This window comes from Giraffa tippelskirchi, chromosome 12 (genome assembly GCF_054371585.1).
Source record: "Giraffa tippelskirchi isolate mGirTip1 chromosome 12, T2T-mGirTip1v1.2.pri, whole genome shotgun sequence".
Lineage (NCBI taxonomy): Eukaryota > Metazoa > Chordata > Mammalia > Artiodactyla > Giraffidae > Giraffa > Giraffa tippelskirchi.
This window is the reverse complement of record NC_137286.1, coordinates 118,478,574-118,496,093: the sequence shown is the minus strand read 5'-3', so window position 1 is coordinate 118,496,093 and position 17,520 is coordinate 118,478,574. Positions and strand designations below refer to the sequence as shown.

Genomic DNA, 17,520 nt, shown 5'->3' with positions numbered 1-17,520 from the left:
TTAGTTACATCTCCATTTCAATCTTTCAGTCATTTCCTGTTGCATCCTGTTCTGACTTTAGTCAAACAAGTCTAATGCAACAGGACCAGTTTACCCTCACTCCAGAGCTAAAGATATTCTATTCCTTCAGCCTCAAATACCCAGAAATTGTCACATATTTAACTCTTAAATGTCAAATTCTAGGAAACTCCCATAGGACAATGCCATGTTCCTGAAACAGTTTAGATCCAATAGCTCCTACAAAGATAGAGCCATACCATTATTCATCCACTTATATCCATTACTGACATTAATATACTTTGTGTATTTGTCTCACTGCCTTCAAAGTTACCTTTGAGGACTATTTTCCCTTCATAAACATTATTCATACACAGCTGACCCGTGAACAACACTGAACATGTAGTACTGTTTAGTTCAGTCGCTCAGTCGTGCTTGACTCTTTGCAACCCCATGGACTGCAGCACGCCAGGCCTCCCTGTCCATCACCAACTCCCGGAGTTTACCCAAACTCATGTCCACTGAGTCAGTGATGCCGTCCAACCATCTCATCTTCTGTCGTCCCCTTCTCCTGTCTTCAATCTCTCCCAGCAGCAGGGTCTTTTCAAATGAGTCAGCTGTTTGCATCAGGTGGCCAAAGTATCACACGTTAATTTCCTGGTTTTTTTTTTTTTACAACATAAAATTTCTTTATATACTCAGAATTGGATTAGATGTTTCAAGCCTCATTTAATTTTTTAATTTTTTGAATCACTCATAATTTCTTTCTTATATTTTATAATTTTGATTATTTTTCTTGTGTATTATAATCATTATCTACCTCTCTTTTTTATAATCTAACTGTCAAAATGAACCTGGCAGTTACCATATTAAAACACAATTAACTATAAATTACTTTCCTTTAGTATGCAAAATACTTTGATGGTATGGAAGTTGCATTCTGAGGTATATCTATGCCATTTTGTTTTTGATGCATGGGAAAAGGTACTCCAAAAATTGATATTTTTCTAGTACATTCCCTATATCTCCCCTTTATGATACATTTTTTTAGGTTAACAAGCAAAATCTCTTAAAATGTAAGTACTACAGAAGGAATAATAAATCAAGATGCCTATTTACTAATTTGGTAAAGAGCCCGACAGCTGATTTAGAATAAAGCTGATGGTGTCTAGTTCTCTGATGGACCTGGAGGGTTTTGAAGACAATAGGTATATACCCAGAGGTAGTTGTGGGAATCAGTAAGAATGGGTTGAAGAAAAAACGTTTTTTGTCCAGGGCTGGTATCACACTTTATATTTTCCCCATGCTCATCTGTATTATCTACATTTTGGAAAATTTGTTGATTGTATACTAAAAGATTCTTTATGTTACATGGTAAATTTATTATATTGCTATTTAACTTAGATGGAGAGAATAATAATATAGTAGAATTTCATGAGGAAGACTTGGATTTATACCTAAGATTTATGTAAGTCAGAGAATAATAACTATTTTAAAAATACTACTGCATCCTGTACTGTAGTAGTAGGCATTTAGTGGAAAAACTCCACATGCAAATGGACCCTCATAGTTTGAACTTATGCTGCTCAAAGGTCAATTATACTGAGGATTTTGCTGAATATCTATATAAGACGAAGTAAAAATATCCTGTATTCTTAGGATAATAATGCTGCATACCTTCTCTTTGAATGGTTCCCATTGGTTTATTCCCGAGGATAGAGATTCTCAAACCAGAGTGCACACCATCAGTATCTACATTACCATAGAACTTGTTGGAAATAAAAGTCCTCAAACCCTACTCCATACCTAATGAATCAGCAACTCTGGGGTTAGGAGTCCAGGAATCTGGGTTCTCCAGGTGATACTGAGGCATGCGAGTGATTGAGAGTCACTGCCCTAGAAATATACCAAAGTTAAAACTACAGCTCAACTGAAACTATAGCTTCAACTAGTTTAGCTACTTCTCTGAAAAAGGAAGTTCAACGGAAACATAATTCCTCTAGCCTCACCCAACTAGAATTAAAAACAAACAAAAGCACAAAAAATCTCGGAGTTAAGTGAAAAGCCTGGAACTGCTGCCAATGATTTTCAAGTGTTGACTGAAAAACCTCAGTGTGCTTCACTGGGCTTGGGTGGGCTTAAGAGAGCATCCTGAAAAGGCATTCCATTTCCCGCTGTCACTGCTCACTAAGTTTGGCTCTTAGGAGGTCTTGCTCCAGGGATCTAAAGAACAGGCAAGATCACTGAGTTCACTTCGTAACACTTGGTAAGCACAAACATTCCATGGGATCCAGAAGAGAACACCCAAACATAAAAACACATCATGTCCACAGAACAGAATGTTTCAAGAAGCACAGAAATGATTTCTTCTGTAAGTTTTCTGAAAAGTCAGCCACTGCCACTTTAAAGGAATGAATGCTATTCAGAAAGTTAAAATAAGTTAACTTTGTTACAGTCACCTTATAATTCCCTCATGCTGCTACTAAGTCGCTTCAGTCGTGTTGGACTCTGTGCGACCCCATAGACGGCAGCCCACCAGGCTCCCCCATCCCCGGGATTCTCCAGGCAAGAATACTAGAGTGGGTTGCCATTTCCTTCTCCAATGCATGAAAGGGAAAAGTGAAAGTGAAGTAGCTCAGCGACCCCATGGACTGCAGCCTACCAGGCTTCTCCGTCCATGGGATTTAGTTTCATGCATTTCTGTTGTATGTCTCTGAAGAAGGGTAATTGATGAGAAACTAGCCTAAATGTTATTGTTTTTAATCACCTAATCTCTAATTTGTTTTCCCCAGTTAACAAGAAGGTCTGGATTAAAGTAACATTGGAATAATTCATCTGGTGAAAAATTAAATAAGCATGAATCTAAAACCACCTTATTAGAAAATCCTACACACAAAATTATAATACCAAAATAGCTTCCATAAAAATAGCTATGTATATTAGAGTTGTAACATACCAGTAGCAAACATCAACACAGACCAATTTGTTGAAAACAGGCACAAAATATGGATTAAAAAATGTGGAAAGTGGCTGAACAGGCAAATTGCCACTGGTACACTTCCTTCTTTATTTCTAAATGTGAAATTCTAATTCTAAATGTGAATTATATACTAAACATAAAATAATGTGAACATATTGGGGTCTGCTAATTAAAAGAAGGTAGTTGTCTTTAAAAATTTAAGTATCTCTCTTATTTTATTCAAGTTACTAATTCTGAAGTAGAATAATAGACTAAAACATAAAGTATCAATTTAGTCAAGAAAATAACTCACTGAAATAAGAAAAGGTTAAAGCTAGGTGAAATTAAATGTTATTTTTTTTTAACTTTTTATTTTATACTGGAGTATAGGATAGCTCAGTTATAAAAAACACCCATAACCACTGAACTACCAGGAAAGTCCCAGAAGCAGAGATTCAGAAAGATGAGGTAACGGTGTAGTATATATATATATATTTTTTTTTAATAAATTTATTTATTTTAGTTGGGGGCTAATTACTTTACAATATTGTAATAGTTTTTGCCATACATTGACATGAATCAGCCATGGGTTTACATGTGTTCCCCTTCCTGGACCCCCCACCCACCTCCCTCCCCATCCCATCCCTCTGGGTCATCCCATTGCCCCGGCCCTGAGCCCTTGTCTCATGCATCGAACATGGAATGGTGTTCTGTTTCACATACGATAATATAACGGTGTAGTATATAAAATGGACTGACTGAGAACTGACTAGCTTGGAGGCTGGGAGAGATGTTAGGAAACTGTTGCAGTTCATGGGTGTTTTGCAACAATGTCCTGACATCTCTCCCAGCCTCCATGCTAGTCAGTTCACAGTCAATCCACATTACATACTACTTCATTACCCCATCTTTCTGAATCTCTGCTTCTGGGACTTTCCTGGTAGTTCAGTGTTAAGACTCCATGATTCCAACACAGGGGGTGTGGGTTCAATCCTTGACTGGGGAAATATTAATAGGGTCCCCCATATCAAGTTGTGGCTTCCCTGGTGGCTCAGAGGTTAAAGCGTCTGCCTCCAGTGTGGGAGACCCAGGTTTGATCCCTGGTCGGGAAGATCCCCTGGAGAAGGAAATGGCAACCCACTCCAGTATTCTTGCCTGGAGAATCCCATGGATGGAGGAGCCTGGTAGGCTACAGTCCACGGGGTTGCAAAGAGTCGGACACGACTGAGCGACTTCACTTTCCACATCAAGTGGCATGCCCCAATTTTTTTAATTAAATAAATAAATCTCTGCTTCTGACATCGTAACCTTCTGCACCAAGCTTTTGTTGATAATCCCACTAAGAGACAGTTTAAACTTTCCCAGCCACAATACTCGAAGTACCACTCAAGCTAGTCCCAACAGACCTGTCATCCTGCCTCCAATCAACCAACCTAGACTAGAAATTCATGCCTCACACCCCCAACTTCTCCCCCCTAAATAAGTATAGGCCTCAAGAGTGGAGGTCTTAACTTTACTCATTCCTTTGCATCTAAAAGGCTCTCTGAACAGACAGATTAGAACTCCTCTCTGCCTTTGGATTAACAAACCTTCCTGCAGCCTTCTCTCACCTCTCTTATCTTCCAGATCCACACTCAAGCTTTATATCTCCCCTGCTATCTTTATTAAACCCTCGCTCCAATATGCTATTACTATCATTCATTGCATAAATCCTTGTTACTCAAAGTGTGGTCTTCATTGGCATGGCCTGGGAGTTTGCTAAAAATACAGAATCCCAGCCCTGTCCCAACGTAATGAATCAGAATCTGAATTTGACTCCAAGGTGTTTTATACACACACTGAAATTTGAGAAGCACCACTTTAAAGCACTGTAACTCAATCAAGGTTGGGTATTTTTCATGTGTATCTTCTAAAAATTACAAATTCTTCTGTATCCACAGAACTTCCTTCCTACCCAACCAACTTTACAGACCTTGTGTCTGACAGATGCACATTAACACATTAAAAATTCCCTTGTGTGATCATCCTCTTTCATTAGGACACATTTAGAGGTGTGTGTGTTAGTCGCTCAGTTGCGTTAGACTCTTTGTGATCCCATGGACTGTAGCCCACCAGGCTCCTCTGTTCATGGGATTTCCCAGGCAAGAATACTGGAGTGGGTCGCCATTTCCTTCTCCAACATTTAAAGGTAGAATTATTACAATTCTGGGTTTGAATCCTAATGAGGTTTCCTACTTGCTCTAAGGATGTAACCTTGAATGAGCCACCAAACCTCTCAGATTCCATATCTGTAAACTCAGGCAATGACTCTTGTTTATATAGAGGTTTAAGATTATATAAAGCATTAAGCGAAGCATTCAGGTGCTATTTTCTCTCCATTCTCCTCCACTCCCTCTCTCAAAAGCAGTACTTTCCCTCCTTTCACATAGTCAGTAGTCTTAAAACAAGTGTCTTCTATTATTGCAACTAACTCATTCCACTAGTTATTTAAAAGGAAATGCTCCTATATTACCATATGTAAAATAGATAGCTAACTGGAATTTGCTGTATGATTCAGGGAACACAAACCAGAGCTCGCTAACAATGTAGACGGGTGGGAGGGATGTTCAAAAGGGAGGGGACATGGGTAAACCTATGGCTGATTCATATTGATGTTTGGCATTTACCAACACAATACTGTAAAGCAATTATCCTTCAAATAAAATAAATATTTTTTAAAAAAGGAAATGAATCCTTGTTTTTATTCTACTCCTATATTTCTATCTCAGGTTGCTATGACTTTCATCTATTTTTGGCCCTCTAAAACATCACAATATAAAAGTTTAATAAATATTTCTTCTTACGAATGAAAGGTTTACATTCAACAGCTAGCAACAAAGAACTTCTAATGACTTGGTACAAGAAGTGACCCCTCCATTTGTTGGAAGTCTTACTAAAGGAATTTTGAAAGTGTCTCTGCGCTTGCGTCATTTCTTGGACTTTGCTTTTTTGAGTCACTATCTGGTCCTCCAGGAGTGTCATCTTACTGGAATTAGACGTGCTATTTATTGTAACACTTGGTGCTCTGTCTACCACCTGTTTCAAGCCCTCCAATCACCACACTGATAGCATGACTTTTGGCGATGTACTCAAGTAATTCTTCCTCTTTAATTCAGTAAGCTAGGTAATATGACTGTAGTTGATCTTTTTTGCTTACAGTCTGAGCTTTCAAACAGGAGTTTCAATTACCAATCACTAAGGTTTTGTATGAGATTTAATATACAATGACCTAAGCTCTAATGAAAAATGTATATGTAAACAAACACACACACATATATGTACACACACATATATATGTAAATAATTTATAAGCACTTATTCCCAGCCAAGGATGTTTGGATGAGGGAATAGTGGCTTAGTTTGGTTTTAACAAGTAAAATGAAGTATCAAAAACTGGTGAATAAATAATTTATTTAGAATAATTTCCTGCAAGTTCTATTTTAAAGATAGGTCTCATGCCAGTGCTACAAAGGTCAAAGTGTGGTAGTATGATCCCAAGCAATTGAGATTAGTAAGGTTTTACCATCCACAATCTTTTACAAGAATGTTCCACTACCATGGCAAATACAATTGAACATTTATAACTATTTGTGTCCTTGGAAGGAAAGCTAAGACAAACCTAGAAAGTATATTAAAAAAGCGAAGACATTACTTTGTCAAAGCTATGGTTTTTCAAGTAGTCATGTATGGATGTGAGAGCTGGACCATAAAGAAGGCTGAGTGCCCAAGAATTGATGCTTTTGAATTATGTGCTGGAGAAGACTCTTGAGAGTCCCTTGGACTGCAAGAAGATCAAACCAATCAATCCTAAAGGAAATCAACCCTGAATATTCACTGGAAGGAGACTGATGTTGAAACTGAAACTCCAAAACTTTGGCCACCTGATGCAAAGAGTCAATTCACTGGAAAACACCCTGATGCTGGGAAAGATTGAGGGCAAGAGAAGAGGGCAACACAAGATGAGATGGTTAGATAACATCACCGACTCAATGGACATGAGTTTGAGCAGACTTTGGAAGACAGTGAAGGACATGGAAACCTGGCGTGCTGCAGTCCATGGGGTCACAAAGAGTCAGACACGACTGAGCGGCTGAACAACAACTACCTGTGTGACAATCATAAAGCCTATAAAGGCATTTATGTATACCTATCAATAAAATTCAAATACTCCATTATTTCTCTACTAGCCAGGGTGTAAAGACCACACATGTAGCATATTTCTTCTTTTCTAAAGCACACATGAGTCCATTTAACATTCCTAAATTATAGGAATTTCTAAATATCACTGATTTTAGATTTGATAGCATATAGCAATATTATATTTATTTGAAATTACTTAGATTACAAACTTGTGGAAACTTTTTAATTATAACATAAAGATATTTTCCATGTATCAAATGAGATAATATCAATCATACACACAAATCCATCCGGGGTATAGCCCCCCTGGTTAAACAGCAACTAAGTTCCAGTCCCATAACACCAGAAAGAATATCAGTAAGCTTCTAAAGGCTGTTCAAGTTTGTTTAGACAACAGAGAGGAAGCAGTCCAAGCACTGTAGGCTAAGATGCCCCCTGAATTTAAATCCTAACTCTGTTATTTGTCCAGTGTAAGCTAAGCAACTTACTCTTCTGACTCTTTTCATTTCATGTACCTGAAGCAAAATGGAAATAGCTTACTGGACAGATAGATATCATCCTCCAGTGTATCTAAACCTAATGGGGTAATCTGGAAATATTCTGGATACTCTAGTACAGTGATACTTCCACTTAGGTGATATTCATCAGTCCAAATCCATTGCTCCCTTAGAGTTGTACAAGGTAGATCATTACAATGCTCCTTAAGAAACAAAAGCAAACATCAAGACTGAAGGAGGCTTTTGTCATCTTCCCTATTTATGGTTTTAAGAATGAGGTAATAGGTCTTGCTTCTCTTCTAGCCACTCAGGACTCAGGGTCCATGCTGCTGCTGCTGCTAAGTCACTTCAGTCATGTCAGACTCTATGCAACCCCATAGACGGCAGCCCACCAGGCTTCCTCGTCCCTGGGATTCTCCAGGCAAGAACATTGGAGTGGGCTGCCATTGCCTTCTCCACAGGGTCCATACATAGTGCCTGTTAAATAGCCAATGGATGCTACTGACAAGCCACAAGATACAAGGCATACAGATGAGACCTCAATACCCCTAGGCTAAGCCTGATATACCTGCCCACCCACCACCTTCAGCCCATCAGGATGGTGCTTCTTCTAGCTACCCAGCAGCAGCCAAGTCTGGTTCAAGGCTTAAATCAATGGGTATCAATCTTTAAGGGAATGTTTCCCCCATGCCTCTTTCTGATAAGCAGAATGAAAGAGAATGGAAAATATGAGAAAGGACATAGAGTTCTATTTTTTAATCTGGGCTTGGCATGACAATGGACATGCCATTGGACACCTATATTTAATCATACTATTCCTGTTTCTCCTCCAAGACAGGGACCAAGCCCTTCTGATGAAATGAATTCTTCACCAAAATAAACAAGGGTCTAGGGACCCTCATGGTCTGGTGCCTTACTCGTCAAAGCCTTTTACAAATTTTCACATATGTTCTTAGTGTGTGTACATGTGTGCTCTATCGTACACTTTTGAGATGAATACACGTTATACACAAACTAAAGCTACCCACCTAGTAGAGAATTTTTCTTCTCACTATTCAGTCAAAAGAAGTCTAGTAACATGTCAACCAAATTGTCTACCCAGACAAAGATTCTCTTGAAGATTATTTCCATATCTCAATAAATGTAAAAAAAAAAGTACAGAATAAAAGCATTTCAGAGTCTAGCATTTCAAAGCCATCAGTGTTATTATAAAGCAATGAAATGGTGAAATGTAATAACAGGGATACTTGATATTTAGAGATTTCTCCCCAAATTGCTCAAAATACACAGCACAAACCCTTGTTAAACTAATGCTGGCTGCTGCAAACAGAGCTTAATTCAAAACAGCTGCTTTTCCCAGGCCACCAAGATCTCCCACTTTTACCATTTTTAACTTAAGAAAAACTGGTTTACCTGAAGTGTGTTCATTCAAACTATGTTTTTAATCTACTTATTTTGAATGGAATATTATTACACTATCATATGCATTGAAAGTGGGAGGTGTACTTAAATTCACACAGCAAGAGTGTGCTGTTTCCTTAAAGGTTTCTCAGTAACACTTCATGGCAAATAAATAGGGAAAAAATGGAAACAGTGACAGACTTTATTTTCTTGGGCTCCAAAATCACTGTGGATGGTGACTGCAGCCATGAAATTAAAAGATGATTACTCCTTGGAAGAAAAGCGATGATAAACTTAGATGGCATATTAAAAAGCAGAGACACCACTTTGTCAGCAAAGGTCCATATAGTTAAAGCTATGGTTTTTCCAGCAGTCATGGATAGATGTGAGTGTTGGGTCATAAAGAAGGCTGAGTGCCAAAGAACTGATGCCTTTGAATTGTGGTGCTGGAGGAGACTCTTAAGAGTCCCTTGGACTGCAAGGAGATCAAGCCAATCAATCACAAAGGAAATCAACCCTGAATATTCATTGGGAAACTGATGCTGATGCTCCAATACTTTGGCCACCTGATGTTAAGACCCAACTCATTGGAAAAGACAGATTGAGGGCAGGAGGAGAATGGGTCGACAGAGAATAAGATGGTTGGATGGCATCACTGACTCAATGGACATGAGTTTGAGCAAACTCCAAGATATAGTGAAAAACAGGGAAGCCTGGCATGGTTCAGTCCATGGAGTCTCAGAGTCAGACACAACTGAGCAACTGATTAACAACAGTAACAGTCTTGGAACATGTTAAGTTTACTGCAAATATTTGGTCAATAGTGCTTGAAGCAATTCTATTAAGCTCTTAAGAGAAAGTGACAATCACCCTGCCTCCCAGTTCAGGAGGGATCCTCAGAAGGTGTATCTCTAAAAAATGGAAAGAAACACAGTCCATCAGCAGCCAATCCCACCTGGGATGTCTGCTCAGCATGACAAATTATACCAGGACAATTACCCCTAAAATGTAACTACTCCATTAACCTAAACGCTTTAAAATAACAAGTAGTCAATATACAATTTTTATACTCATTCAACATTTGATAACAACAGTCTTCATTTAAAAAAAAAAAATCAAGTTATAACAGTATGTCAAAGCCTCAACATGAAAGTATACTTCCTACTTTCTTAACACGTTTCACCATGTACGACTGGAAGTAAATAGTAACCAAGGTTTAACCTCGGGGGCTTCCCTGATAGCTCAGTTGGCAAAGAATCCACCTGCAAAGCAGCAGACCTCGGTTCAGTTCCTGGGTTGGGAAGATACACTGCAGAAGGGATAGGCTACCCATTCCAGTATTCTGGCCTGGAGAATTCCATGGACAGAGGAGCCTGGCAGGCTATAGTCCATGGGGTGGCAAAGAGTTGGACACGACTAAGTGACTTTCACGTCACTTCACTTTGTGACCTCACAAACACTGGCTATTGCTATTTATGACTTTTTTGTGCCCAAGGTTAAAACTATAAATATTTTAGTTAATATAATCAAGACCTTTAGCTATTAGTAGAGTAGCCTTTTGATGGACAGATGGGAGAGGCCCAAAAGGAGCGACCAAGATTTCTGAGTGAAAACATGATTGCAGTGTGCATTTGAGTTCTGTAAACAGTATAAACACCTATCCCCCCCACCCAAAAAATTTCATAAACCCGACAAAAGCCTTTTAGAGAATAGCATCTGATCTTGCCTATCCAAAGGATAACCACCTCTCCTCTCCCAATGGCCAAAACAATAAGAATTTTCATGTGAAAAAAGGAAATATGGGATGAAAAAATTAAACCAGTAAATAAACTAAAATTTTGGACTTGGATTTGTGTTGTAGACAGCTTGTGGTTTTATCTTTTTTTTTGCTTAAATATGAAAATACAAACTTTTTAAGAAAACAAATCCACATCAATCTGAAATATTTTAGTATTTCAAAATATACACAGAAAACTTTCTGAAGTCTCAGAAAGTTAATAAAATTATGTTGATCCCATACAAACAGGAGCAAGAGTAAATAATTTAGATATATTGTTCTCTGGTTTCCAGCTTTGCTATTCTAACAAAACAGACTGTAAAAAGTTGATTAAACATAAATGTCAGAAAAACATCTGTTTTAATATATACTCTAATTGAAAGAAGAGATAAGTCTAAAATGGCCAAAACTCTCATTAAAAATATCAAAGAAACTACAGCTAGTCATCACAATTTAAGTACCTGAAGACCAGATTTTTCCCTCTATGTTCTTTTACAAGATACACATATCTTCATAGGACCAAGACTCTGAATTATGAAAATGATCACAATTGATAATTCAGTACCATTTACTGAATACTACTATGTGTGAAGCACTATACACCTTACATACGTGATTTATGAAAATCACTACAGTGTCCTTGCGGGATAGGACTATTCCCTCAAACAGTATTATTTGGTAAGCTCCAGGATATTAGCAATTTCATTTGTCTTGTTCATCAAGAAGCAAAGTGATCACAGGGAGGAAAAATAACCTAAGGTCATTCAGCCACCAGGTGACTAAGTGGGCTGTGCTATGTGCTTAGTCGCTCAGTCGTATCCAACTCTTTGCAACCCCAGGGACTGCAGCCCGCCAGGCTCCTCTGTCCATGGGGATTCTCTGGGCAAGAATACTGGCCTAGGTTGCCATGCCCTCCTCCAGGGGATCTTCCCAACCCAGGGATCAAACCCAGGTCTCCCGCATTGCAGGTGGATTCTTTACCATCTGAGCCACCAGGGAAGCCCTGGTGACTGAATGAGATGGGATTAAAACCATGGCAGGCACCTAAATTCCTGCTATTGTCTAAGATGATTATCTATTCATGAGAACTGATCCACACCAACTGAACTTCTGTTCCAACCTGGGTGAGAAAGAAACTCAGCCTGGGGTATATTAGAAACAATTCAAATGAACTGCCAAGAAATCTTCATGTTCCTGTGTGCCCCTATTCTTCAGATGGCTTTTATTATGCCAGAATCAAAGGTAATTTGTGACATTTTTTCACATTGGCTTTGATGTTAAATGCTAGGCAAAGATAACAGGTACCAAGGCAGATAGCTTGACTTCAGAAGAAACAAGGCTTATTGCAAACTTGGTGGTAAAGCTTCTCATTAAAGTAGCTTCAATGACTTCTCCTATGTTACCTCCACTATTGATTTCTGCTTTTAAAAATTTCTATTCCTGGCCCTTGAACTTCTATAAGATATTACAACTACCTATGTAACCACTATATTTTTCCACCAAGTCTTAAGCATGCATTTAGAGTGAATGATATGAAAACATTAAAATGTTTCTAAACCTTCATATAAGCATGGAACATCTCTCAAATGTCAGATAAAACAATATTAGTATTTATCATTTGACATCAGCATAAGAATTAAAATTCCACCAAATACTTTGGAAAGCACATGGTCCAAAATCCCAATTTTAGTTTTACTCACACAACTGAGAGGAAACACATATTCTTCTTTTAAACTATATAAGTTTGAAATTATGTTGCAATATTCTGGAATGATAAATAAAAGGCAATTCAACTCAAAAGTTTAGTGACTGCTTTGCCAGATCTGCTTGGCAATTTTGAAAGATGAGGAAGAGAGAAAGGAAGACTTAGCTAAGAAAAATTCAGTTCTCATCATCAAAGCCTGGTTTTAAGATTTCCAGGATATCTTCGTAATTAAAACCTGATTTTCAAATAAGCATTAAGCATTCAAATAAGCACCTGAAGGAACTAAGGAGATTAAAGGGAGTAAGTAAGGCATTATCTAGGCCCTCAAATAGTCTCAAGTCTAGAGAAAACTAGATCTACGTAAAAACAAAAAAATAATTTGAAAGCCCAGATGAGAGATCAACGTCACATTCAATGAGACGTGTTTCTTGATTAAAAAGTGGAAATAACTATTCATCTCTATAGTTCCAGGGAGCCCTGTGCATTCAACACAATGTATTCTAACTGAACTCATGAGGACATTTCCTTGCTTATAATGTGAACCCCTCTAAGGGCATGTCTCCAGTTTATATATGTCTGTATGAGTACTGGCCAGGCTTCCCAGGTGAATCAGTGGATAAAGAATCCACCTGCAATGCAGGAGACGTAGGAGATGCAGGTTCAATCCCTGGGTCAGAAGATTCCCTGGAGGAAGGCATGGTAACCTGCTCCAATATTCTTGCCTAGAGACTCCCATGGACAGAGAAGCCTGGTGGGGTACAGGCTCCAGAGGAGCCTGGAGTCACAAAGACTCGGCCAGGACTGAGCAACTGAGCATGCACACAAGTACTCGCCACAGAGAAGATACTGAAACCGAGGCTTGTTGTAGGACTGGCAAGTGAATGAAACCAAAATTGCCCCTTACTGGATTAACTGCTCCTTTCTCCTCTGTAGCTCCAGAAACAGTGTAAGCACATGTACCTTACACATACATGCTTCACTCCAATAATCAGTTAAGTCAGACCAGGTTATGGCATGAAAACTTGGGGAAACACACGCTTAACATCTCTAGTGACTGGTGAAGCTCTCATTTTCAAAACTGACAGGACTACAGATATTACAGTGCCTGTAGCTGTAAACATTTGATTAATTCAATACAGGCAGTCCTACAGATAATTAGGTGAAAGAAGAATCTCTTCAACAAAAATTCATCTTTGGTCTAACCCTTTGGAGGACCAGGTTATAAAACAAATGTGATCTGACTGCAGAAGCAAATTTGACCATCCTCCCATGAACTGACTCAAGACAACTGCTAATCAAGATGAGCTACCAAGTGAGATTCTTTGGAGCTGTGAATTTAGGATGAGTTACTTTTGAAGATAAAGATCCCAGCCATAAAATTCTACAACATGAAGTCTCACACAGCAAGCCAAGACAGAATCAAGATCCATGGCTTTCTGGATTTGAGGGAGTGAAGAGCTGAGGGAGGAGGGTTGAAATCCAGAAGACATGCTGATCTATCAAAGGAATAAATTAAGAACTAGAAACAAATACCAGATAAAACTTCAGCTATTCTACTGTTTGCCCCTGCAACTCATATCCCAGCACCGTCTCTATGGCTAAGAAGAATCTTAGATATTCAAACTTTGCAATCGAAGATCATTTGAAAATGTGAATATGTATTTTTGCTGCTAGCCTTAAACAGGACCTTGGCAATCCAAAAGAATCAATGTCCCCCTTTCAGAAACTACCTAACACCAGAGAATGAATGGGATAGAGATGTGTGTACTGCAGTAAACTTCCTTTCTGTTTTATTCTAACTACTTGGTAGGAAGAGAGGGAACATTTTTAAATAGTGACATGAATTGACAGGTGGAAGTCTCCATGCTCAAGTTACAGATCCAAGTTTGAATACCATTAAGGTCGCTTTTTTCCTTTTTGTTTTTTTTTTTTAATAGATTAAGATACTGAGAAACTCATTTGAAAGACACAGCCCCAAAAAAGTAGTAAAACCAGGTTTAAATCAGAAAAAGTTGAAAATTTTACAATTCAAAGTAGGTATATTTTTACTTACATGAATAAAAACTTTAAATAAATACACATACACATTCATCTCAAGTCCAATTTGGCAGACTGTAAAAGAGACACATCTGGGAACCTGATTCCTAAGACATGACTTTACAGTATTGCTGCAAAATCAAGCACCCTTTTGAAGCTTTAGAGAACAGTTAAATCCCTAAAATATCATTCTGAGCCTCCTTTATTTTCACAAGGGAAATATGCTAACACTAATCTTGCTTCCAGCTACTGTTCCTTTGGCAACTAGCATGTGTAAAAATAACAGATTCTTGATTTCTCCACCCTCTACTTGATAAACAGGTCTTTTAAAAAAACCTCAATAACATTTCAAGTCACATTTTAGACCTAACATATCAATGTCCTAAATAAGAGTGTGTACTAAAATATACTTTTTCTTTGCATGACTAAAATATTATGTTTCAAAGCATCGCCATCTTCTAACTGTATTATGAACAGAATGTATCTAAGGAAGTGTGAAAAACTGGATTGGAATGGTAAGGGGGCGGAAAGAAAAAAAAAAAACATGTTTATAATCTGTTCCAATTCTCAGTTTAAAAAATTTCAATATAGAATTTGGTTAGACCAAAGGTTTAAATACAGGACTAAGTTTGAGTTGAATTGCTAGACACAAAATTCATACCTTTAATGTTCAACCCTACCTTTCTGCCAGCTTCAGTTCCTACAGTCTAGGACATGGAGGCTACGGTGCTGAGGTGCTTTCCACAACGACTGATCGCTCTTTGGCTCTTAATGTCGATGCTACTCCACAGACCATGACATCTGCTGTAGGCACTCTCCAGCATGTGTAGCATGCCTCCCGTCACTGTGTTTGCCCACCTATAGGACTTTTATAGAAAGTGTGCAGAGATGGCTCTGTGGGGGTCACACCCTCTCTTCTCTGCAGATTATGTGTATTTCTAAGTTCAGTATGGATAGCTTGGAAATGGTTAATAATACAACGCAGTTAGTCATTGGTGGAGAAGCTAAATTTCACGGCCTCACTACACATCTCAGCTAGGATAGGTTCAACCTCCATCTACCATCACGGAGGCTAAGTCGTCAGTTTGCCTACTATACTTTTGGGAAGAAAAAGAAGTGAAGACAGACCCTATCCATCCAAGTCAGGAACTTCAAAATTAAAAGTAGCAACTGACTTTTACACATATGTTGTCCCAAAATAAGTGGAGTAATTCAAGTAATTCAAACTATTACTTCCTTCAAATAAGATAATTTAATTAGAAAATTAATGAGTATGATTAAAGAAATATAGAGTACCCTAGCTTGTTTGACCAGTGAGAATTATTTTAAATTAAACAGTAAATCTCAAATTATGGGAAAATAAGATTTGTAGTTAGGTTCAGATTATTGAGGTGAAGTTATTTAACAGCAATGAGTCTTTAAATTAATTGCTTCTGTTCCTGCCACTCATTCTCACCACACACAACTCTCCCAGGCTCTGTTCGTCATCTACGCTGTTAATCACTATTGTCCACTAACAAAAAAAACCTCACCCTTGCCAACATGTAGTTATGAACTGGCCTTTCCTATCTGCTCTCAGTACGCCCTGCAAACATGTATCTTAGATATAATCTAAGTATAACTTGCAGCAAGACCAGCAACAGTTCTGTGAACTGTGAATGCAGTATCTTAGGGGTTGAATTTTGATACAGCATTTAAAATAAATAGTTTGCCACATTTTTGTTAATTTTATTTTATTTTTTTTGATATGCAATAACATCTCAACTTTTATTGACCTCCTGCTCCCCAGGGGACCCTGCTTCAAAAATATGGAACGCTTCACGAATTTGCGTGTCATCCTTGCGCAGGGGCCATGCTAATCTTCTCTGTATCGTTCCAATTTTAGTATATGTGCTGCCGAAGCGAGCACTGTTAATTTTAATGTATGCAGAAGAGCAAGATAATGTCCAAGTACTGCAAGCTCCAATTACAACAAACCTTTCCTTTAAATAAACAAATACACTAACACAGAAATACCTGTCATTATATTCATAAGTAAAGTAATATTTCAGCTGAGTTGAAAGTTTATCCTTCCTGCTGCACAATTACCTGGCAGAATGGAAATCTACAAATTCTAATTCAAGGCCTCTCAACCTCAGCACTACTGATATTTGGGATCAGAAATTCTTTTTTATGGGGCTGTCTTGTTAACTAAAGGGTATTTAGCAGCATCTCTGACCCCCTAGATGGCAGTAGCACTCCCCTCACAGCTGTAACAACCAGAAGTATTCCCTGTGCCATGCTTAGTCACTCAGTCATGTCTGACTCTTTCTGACCTTATGGACTGTAGCCCGTCAGGCTCCTCTGTCCATGGGATTCTCCAGACAAGAATACTGAAGTGGGTTGCCATGCCCTTCTCCAGGGGATCTTCCCAACCCTGGGCTCAAACCCAGGTCTCCTGTATTGCAGGCGGCTTCTTTACCATCTGAGCTATCAGGGAAGCCCAAACATCATCAAACGTCCCTTAAGAAGCAAAAATGCCCCCAGTTGAGCACCACTGGTCTAACCAACACCAAGTCCTTTAATCTACAGTCAGTATAGGACAAGATCTTTGACCTACAGGAGCTGCCACGTTACATAAGAACTGAAACTAAAGAGAAACACATTAATTACTATTTCGTAAGGAATTATTTGCTTTCCTTCATACCTGCTTCCTTTTATACAAATGCTATCTCAGGGCATGGAGCTTTGAGCAACATGTTTAGATGAGCCATTCGCCAGCTTCCTCAGGTCTCCAGCCTTCACTTCCTTTGTAGCAGCCCCGCGGTGGACCCTTGTGCTCTTTGGTCCAACAACATGGCACTGTCAGGTGTGATGCTCTTAATTAGGAGTCAAGGTCCTCACACAGGCCTTCTCACTAGGACTCCTTGGACACCTCTTGCTTTTATGGACTTGAGGTTTCCACTGAAACAAGTTGTGCTGCATACTT

General features: G+C 38.6%; 1 protein-coding gene, 1 long non-coding RNA gene and 1 other non-coding gene across 43 annotated transcripts in view; all 3 read right to left on the bottom strand.

Moving 5' to 3' along the window:
* The window catches only part of LMO7 (LIM domain 7), a 218,031-nt gene that overhangs the window by 84,166 nt on the left and 116,345 nt on the right, over positions 1-17,520 (bottom strand). The window lies entirely within an intron of this gene.
* LOC145529481 (uncharacterized) lies at positions 779-5,576 on the bottom strand. Its single transcript, XR_014071278.1, has 2 exons — positions 4,157-5,576; positions 779-2,537 (listed from the first exon to the last, which is right to left on the bottom strand). It is a non-coding gene; the product is annotated as an uncharacterized LOC145529481 (long non-coding RNA).
* Positions 16,355-16,461, bottom strand: LOC145530773 (U6 spliceosomal RNA). Its single transcript, XR_014072065.1, has one exon. It is a non-coding gene; the product is annotated as a U6 spliceosomal RNA (small nuclear RNA).